This window comes from Elephantulus edwardii, unplaced genomic scaffold (genome assembly GCF_000299155.1).
Source record: "Elephantulus edwardii isolate Elephantulus edwardi_28Jun2011 unplaced genomic scaffold, EleEdw1.0 scaffold00251, whole genome shotgun sequence".
Classification (NCBI taxonomy): Eukaryota; Metazoa; Chordata; class Mammalia; order Macroscelidea; family Macroscelididae; genus Elephantulus; species Elephantulus edwardii.
Genome location: NW_006400001.1, coordinates 184,826 through 193,470, shown reverse-complemented (window position 1 = coordinate 193,470; position 8,645 = coordinate 184,826).

The following is an 8,645-nucleotide window of genomic DNA, read 5'->3' as shown; positions in this document are numbered from 1 at the left end:
ACATGAGGTTGCTCTGAGTCTCAAATGACTCCATGGCACATAACAACAACAAAAACAACAACATGGTGGAATATTATTCAGCCATAAAAAGGAATGAAGTACCAAAATGTGGTTGGACATTGAAAACATTATGTTGAGCGAAAGGAGTCAGAAACAAACAAAATTATAGAATTTAAAAAAAAAAGAAATCTAGTAAATCCTGCAAAAGCCAGAATCTGTGTAAGAAGGAAACCATGCTAACTATCAGTTTATCCCGAAGAGTTATAACTAATCATTTGTATGCTCAGTTTTTGGTCATTAAAAATGCAACATTGAAACACAGCAGTGAGAAGGAAAACATGAGTGTTTTCCGCTCGAGTGATAGAAAAGAGTTAAGCTTGCACTTTGTGAGGAGAGGAGAGCGTTCAAGACCAGAAAACACCAGGCAGCTCTGTCCCATCCAGGTTCTCACAGCTTTCAGTCCATGAGAATAAGCAAAGCCACAGACACAGAAAGCAGATTCCAGGTTCCAGGCAGTGAGGATGCATGGGGGAGAATGGGAGCTACCTACTTAATAGTACAGAGGCTCCATTTGGAATGAAGAAAATACACTGGATCTAGAGAGTAAGGAATGAGCTCTGGTGGCTTAGTGGTATGGAATTGCACTGCCAACCCAAAGGAATGTGGTTCAAATCTACCAGCTTCTCAGTGGCAAAAAGATAATCCATCTCCCCCGATATGATTAACTGCCTCTGAAAACCCACTGTAGGATCAGCAATGGGTCAATTCCAACTTGACTGTACACAACAACAACAAAGACATTATGACAACATCATGAATGTGCCTGGTGTCACTGGATTATGGTTCTTATTTTATACGATGTGGATTTTACTGTTGTTAGGTGCCATCGAATTGGCCACTCCCCACAGTGACCCTATGAACCCTAAACCCGAGCTTGCCCTGTCCTGCACCATCTTTATGGTCTCCAATATGCTCAAGTTCACTGTCACAGTCACACTGTCATCGTCTCAGGAACTTCTCCTCATGAGTCCAGTGAAACCAACCCCACTGCCACGGAGTCGATTCCCAGTCAAGCAACCCTCCAGAGAGTTTCCGAGGCTGTAAATCTTTATGACAGGAGACTGTCTATATTTCTCCCCTGGAGTGCCTGGGTGGATTTGAACCACTGACCTTTGGGCTTGCAAAGAAACATGTAACCCACCTCACCAACAAGGACCACCAAATCTATTTCAACTTGGAGTCCGGGTCACCAGAACATCTTGAAGTGCACCGTGGATGGTGGGTGTTAAGTCTTGTCCTGTCACTGATTTATGAGTCTTCTTTTTCTTGGTGTTGGGATTCATGGAAGTCTCCACACTTCTATCCACCTTCCACCACCTACCGACCACCCATAGGTGGAGACAGCTGTGACTGGGATGCTGTTTATGAAGACCTTATGTACACCATCTGTCGCACTTCCCCGAGCTCATGGGGACGACTTTCTCAATGAGGCTGCATGTCAATTCTGAGTTTTAACGACCAGAGAGTCTTCTGTGCACGCACATGGCAATTTGTAACTTTAGGATTGAGCTGAGAGTCAAATGATCAGAGTTGCAAATCTCTAAGCCTAGATTTTTTTTTTTTTCTGTGTGAGATTTTCAGCTCCGTTTATTAGTTCCCATCAGGAAAGCCTGAGCAGGGAACAATCAATTTTACTTGTTCTTTAATTAAGTCAAGTTTAATGTGTTGACATTTTCCAGACAATTTGCAAAGAATAATGGTGTTATTTCAGGTATGTTAGACCAGATTTACAAAGTTAACCAGATCTGGTTTTCTGTAGCATTTCAAATGCTTGACAGGCTAGCAAAAGCCTTTCAGCTGAGGTACAGCTGACAGTGGCAATGATACTGCTCTTTCCAAGGCTGCTTCTAAATACGCCCTGAGGTTTAGGAGGTTAAGGGCAGAAGTCAAGTTATCTCTTCACACCAGAGGGGGCTCTGGTGGCCTTGAGGGTAAGGAACTGCACTTCCAACCCAAGGAATATGCTGTAAACGCACGAGCTTCTCTGCGGGAGAAAGATAGACAACCATCTCCCCACCTGCAATATTCAGTCTCTTCAGCACCCACTGGAAGGTCTGCTATGAGTCAGTTCCAATTGGATGGCACCTAACAAAAGGTATCGTTGGCACCAGCGGGAGATGTCATTATTGCTAATGGGCAAGTTCTTGACATAAATGGTGACTTTATACATGGGCCTCACTATGTGGACTGCATAGGAATCAGACTGAAGACATCTATGGGAGGGATGTGGTATCAGGATCAGAGGAAGATGCACCAACAACCTGCGATATGCGGAAGAAACAACCTTCCTGTTGAAACTGATGACTGTAGCCTTCAATATGGATGGAAGCTGAACATCAAGAAGACAAAGATTCTCACCACTGAGCCAATTGACAGCACCATGATGAATGGAGAAGAGACTGGATTTATTAATAATTTCCTCTTGGTTGGTTCCACAATCAACACTCTTGGCACCATCAGTCAGGAAATCAAAAGATGAATTGCACTGGGGAAATTCACTGTCAAGGACCTCTCCAGAGTGCTGAAAAGCAACAATGTCTGTCTAGAGACTGAATATAAAAACTATGGTATATTCACACAATGGAATACTACACAGTACTGAAAACCAATGAACTTGTATAACCTTACACAACATGGGTGACCATGGAGGATATTATGTTGAGTGAAAAACCTCAGTCACAAGAGAACAGTTACTGCATAGTACCACTGTTATAAAGCAGAACTGATATGGGGGGTTGTGCATAACATAGGTTGTTAATGAGTCTTCCTCCAATCCTGATGCCACATTCCTCCTCATAGAGCCCAGCCTCCCAAAGATCTCTTCTGCATATCGATTGATAAGGTATGGAGACAGGATGCATCCCTGACACACCCCTTTCCTGATTATGAACCATGCAGTGTTTCCCTGCTCTGTTCTGAGGACTGCCTCCTGGTACAAGTATAGATTTCGCAGAAGTACCATCAAGAGTTCTGGGATTCCCCTTTTCTTCAAGGTTAGCCACAATTTGTAGTGATCCACACAGTCAAATGCCTTTGCATAATCAATGAAACACAGATAGACATTCCTCTGGTACTCTCTGCTTTCTGCCAAGATCCATCTGACATTGATGATAACATCTTTAGTGTCACGACCTCTTCTAAACCCAGCTTGTATTTCTGGTAGTTCTCTGTCAACATACTGTTCCAGTCATTTCTGGATAATCTTCAGCAGGTGTTTGCTTACGTGTGATATTAGTCATATTGTTCAATAATTTCCACACTCTATCGGGTCCCCTTTTTTTGGGAATAGGAATAAATATGGACCTCTTTCAGCCAGTTGTCCAGGTAGTTGTCAAGTCGGGGCTCCCTATTTCATCTTTGCTAACATGGATGGCATTTTGCTAGGTCCAGTTTTTGCTAAAAAGAACTAACTTTTGTTGTGAGTTATTTGGGTTTGGAGGGTTTTTTTTGGGGGGGTAATGTTATTGGTCTGCACCATTGGAGTTTCTTGGTGACTCATTTCTCCTCCTCCAAGTCTGGGGTATATGTTATTACTGTTGTTATGTGCCATCGAGTTGAAACCAACCCATAGCTGACCCTCCAGTGACTTTTCAGAGGCTGTAAATAGTACAGGAGGAGATGCTCATCTTTCTTCTGAAGGGCAGTTAGTGGATTTCTGAAGGGCACCTGCCTTGGGTTGACAGCACAACTCTTTATCACTAGGACATCAGAGTCCCTGGTGAGATATATGAGGCAAAAAGAAAACCCAGGGTGCATAACCATTTCTGTCCGTGGACTCCAGGGTCTCTCTCCTGTCTGTCTTTTTCTCTCCACCTTTTCCAGATATCCATGTGAAAGTTGGACAATGCCTAGGGAAGACTGGAGAGGAAATGAAGTCTTTGAATTGTGATGCTGATGAAGGCTACTGAGTATACCAAGGACTGACAAAAGAACAAAGAAATCATCTTGACAGAAGTGTAACCAGAGTGAAAACAAGGATGATGAGACAGTCTCATGTAGTTGGGGCATTTTATCAGAAGAGGCCAGATACTGGAGGATTATCATTCTTGATAACGTAGTTGCAGTAGTTGTTGCTTCTGTTGTTAGGTGTTGTTGAGTTGACTATGGCTCACAGTGACCCTGTGAACAATGAATCTGAACCCTGCCCTACCCTGACCATGTTGACCTACTTAAGCCCACAGGTAGAGTCACTGTGTCGATCTAGCTTGTTCAGAGTCATCCATCCTTCTCTGACCCTTTACCTTTACAAGCATGAAGTCCTTTTCCAAAGAGCATTGCTGGTAGGTGCCATCACGTCTAGTACATCTCATAGCAACCCTATGAACAACCATTCTGAACACTCCTATCCCAGTCTAGCCTCACAACCTCTGACACAGTCAAGCCCACTAGCACAGTCATCATGTCAACTCTTTTGGTCGAGAGTCTTCCTCTCTTTTGTCACCCTTCCACTTCCCAGGCACGATGCCCTCCTCCAATGAATAACCTCTCCTAGCAACATTCCCATAGTATGTGACAGCTTCATCATCTTGGCCTCCAAGGAGGACTCTGGATGCACCTTCTCCAAGACATTTGTGTTTATTCTTCTGGTAATCCATGAGATCTTTAGCACTTTTCTCCAACACAATTCAAAGACATCAATTATTCTTCTGTCATCCTTTGTCATTATCTAGCTTTCATATGCATAGCAAGTGACTAAAAAGACCATGGCATGAATCAGGAACACTTTATTCCTCAAGCTGACTTCATTGTGACTCAATAATTTGGAGAGGTCCTTGACTATGGAATTTCCCAGTGCCATGCATCTTCTGATCTCCTAACTGCTGATACCACATATATGGATTGTGGGTCCAAGTAAGATAAAAGTTGTTGACAGTCTCAATCCTTTCTCCATCTATCATGATATTGTTTATATGTCCAGCTGCTAGGACTTTTATTTTCTTGGTGGAGATCTGCAACTCATATTGAAGGCTGCAGTGCTTAACCTTCTAAAACAAGTGCTTCAAGTCCTCCTTACTAGCAAGCAAGGTTGTGTCATCTGCATAATGAAGGTTATTGATGAGTCTCCCTCCAATCCTGATGTCACATTTGAAATATTTCCGTGTTGCCAATTCTTTGAGGAATAGTGACTGTGTATCTCCTCCTCCTTCTTCTGATGTTTCCTGGATCATTCCAGATTTGGGCTGCACAGCATCCCTAAGGATTGCAGCTCGAGGTTTGTATTTCTTTTTTCAGTTCCTTCAGTTTGGGAAATGCTGAGTGAATTATTCCCCTTTTCTTTCCAATTCTAGGTCTCTGTGAATTCTGTTCTAGTGGTTTGCTTTGCCTTCCAGATCTGCCCTTCAAAATTTTCTGTTCAACTCTTTTATTCCAAAGACTGGCCCCCTGATAACGTGCCCAAAATATGTGAGACAAAGTTGCACTATCCTTGCCTCCAAGAAGCACTCTGGCTGCATCTTTCCCAGGAAGAGAAAGAGAGGAAGACCCCAATGAGCAGACTGACACAGCGGCTGCAGTGATGGCCTAAGCTCAGCAGAGGTGGTGTTAGCAGTCGTTCATTCCATTGTACACAGGGTGAGTTGGAGCTGCTGTGGCAACCCCAGCAGCAACAAAAACAGAGTTTGTACATGTGGAAAATACTAAAGAGGAACTCTGGTGGCCTACTGGCAAAAAGCTGTGTCGCAATCCCAGAGGCACGCAGTTCGAGGCCACCAGTTGCTCCACGGGACAACGAGCCATCTCCTACCATGTGATTATTGCTCTAAAAACCCACTGGAGGGTCAGCAATGGGTCCATTCCGACTTGATGGTACACAACAACAACGTTAACATTCTATCTTTCAGGAAGTAGAAATCCTGGACGTTTTTAATTTACAAATTCGGTGTCCTGTTTTTTATTGGACCCACTCAAACTCATTGTTCAAGTACGTTCCAACTCACAGCAGTTCTGTCGAGTCTGAGCTCCTCTGAGAGTTTCCAAAGCTGTAGTCTTTAAGGAAGTAGATTGCCACATTTTTCTCCCACAGGCCAGCTAGGGGGTTTGAACTGCCTGCCTTTTGATTAGCAGCCAAGAACTATTTAATATTGCACCATAAATTATTCCTTTTTTTATTATTTGCCACCAAGATGAAACCAACTCATAGCTGACTGTCCCGTGGGTTTCTGGGGCTATAAATTACATGGAAGGAGATTGCTCACTCTTCTCCCACAGAGCTGCTGGTGGATTTGAACTACCAGAGAGGTGCTAACTGTGGATTCGCTGCACAGCTCACTAAATACTATACTGCCACATTTCGCTTTCTCTATTATAGAGAAACACAGAAGATGTTTGTTTTTAATTTAAAAATAATAAACTGAAAGTTCAGCAAAATCTTGCTGAAGATGAACCAAAACCGACTAGAAAGTACATCAAGAGAGAACTGCTAGAAATGCAAGTTGGATTTAGAAGAGGCCGTGGCACTTGGGATATCATTGCCAATGCCAAATGGATCTTGTCTGAAAGCAGAGAGTGCCAGGGGAAAAAATCTATTTGTGTTGGATGAACTATGCAAAGGCATTTGACTGTGTGGATCACAACAAACTATGGCTAACACTGAGAAGAAATGAGAATCCCAGAACACTTGATCATGCTCATATGAAGCCTATACCTAGACTAATAAGATGTTGTTTGAACAGAGCAAGGGAATACTGCATGGTTGTAAATAAAAAAAGGAGTGTGTCAGGTATGTGTCCTTTCTTCAAATTTTTTCTATCTATATGTGGAACAGATCATTCAGGAGGCTGGATTCGATGAAGAAGAATAATGTGGCATCAGGATTGGAGTAATAACTTGTGATATGTAGACGACATAAACTTGCTTGCCAAATAGCATTTGATGCAGTAGGTCAAGGTCTTCAATAAGGATTGCATCTCAACATCAAGACAACAGAGATTCTCACCACTGGGCCAACTGGCAGCATCATGATAGATGGAGAAGAGATTGAGGTTGTTAACAATGTCTTCTTGCTCAGGTCTGAAATCAACATTCTTGGCACCAGTTATCAGGAAGTAAAAAATGAATCACTTTAGGAAAATTTGCTGTCAAGGACCTCTCGAGAGTGCTAAAAAGCAATGATATCAGTCAAGAGTTTAAGGTACTTCTAATCCAGGCCATGGTCTTCTCAATTGCTGGCTATGCATCGGGGAGCTTGACAATGACTAAAGATGGCAGAAGAATTGATGCCCGTGAATTGTAGCGCTGGAGAAGAGTGGAGAATATATGATGGCCTGTCAAGAGAACAAACAGGTCTGTCTCAGAGAAGGTGAAGCTGGATTGCTTCTTGGAGGCAAGAATATCTGTCTCCCATACTTTGGGTATGTTGCCAGGAGGAAACTCTTTAGGCATGTTCCTCAGAGGGGCCAGTCCCTGGAGAAGGACATCATGCTTGAAAGTGTAGAAGGTCAGTGCAGGAGAGGAAGACCCTGGATGAGATTAATTGCCCCTGGCAATGGAGCAGGTGTGTCAGAGACAGTGAGACTGGCTCAAGACAGGGTAGGGTTCAGAGCCTACGAGTCATAGTCAAACCAGCAGCATATAACAACAACAACAACAACAGACTGAAGGCTGGTAAAGCATTTTAAAATCTACCTGTGATCACCCTAAACTACAGCGCTGACTTGACTGCAGATTTGAATTCTTTCTTTCTTAAGACACCACTGACTAAAACAAAACTTTTAAAAGAAATGGAGAAAAACTTCATTATAACTATCAGTTGAGATGACTTTGGTTGCAAGTAATATAATAGCTGAAGATAAGAGGCCTGAACAATAAGGGCATTATCATCTCCTATAACACAAGTCCGGGGCTAAAATGGTATCATCAAGAGCAGAGACTGTTTCATCCGTTGGCTTTTGTACCCTTCAAAAGCTGGATTTCATTCTTAAGCATGCGCCTATGGTTATAAAACAGCTGCCTCAGCTCCATACATCATACTCTCACAAAATGCAAGAAAGCAGCACTATGTTTCTTTTTACTGCGGTTGTTATTGTTCCTAGGTCCTGCCATGTTCAGCTCTGGCTCAAAGCAATCACATGTACAACAGAATGACATCTTGTCCCATCCTGTGCTATCATCACCATCTTCTCTGGGTGTAAGCCCGTTATTGTGGTCGCTGCGTGAATCCGTCTGGCTGAGGGTATTTCTCTCTCTTGCTGACCCTCTATTTTCCAGGCATGATGTCCTTCTCCAGGGACTGGCCCCTCCGAGGAACATACCTAAAGAGTGTGACAAAGGAATTAGAAGGAGCACTCACTGGATTCAGGCTTCATCTGGGTTGCATTTGGACCATACGTCCCTATTATCATAGTTTTAAGAAAGGCTAGGAAAGTTAACTTTCGGCATTTTAGGCTTCTTTGGTAGGTGATGAGCTGTGCCAACAGGAAGAGCAGAACAGCGAATGACCACGGAATAGGTAAATATCATTGATTTCACATGCAAGCAAGATTCTACTGAAGATTATCCAAAAATTATTAGAACAGCACATCAGCAGAGAACTGCCGGAAGTCCAGGCTGGGTTTAGAAGGGGTCGTGGTACTAGGGATATTGTTGCT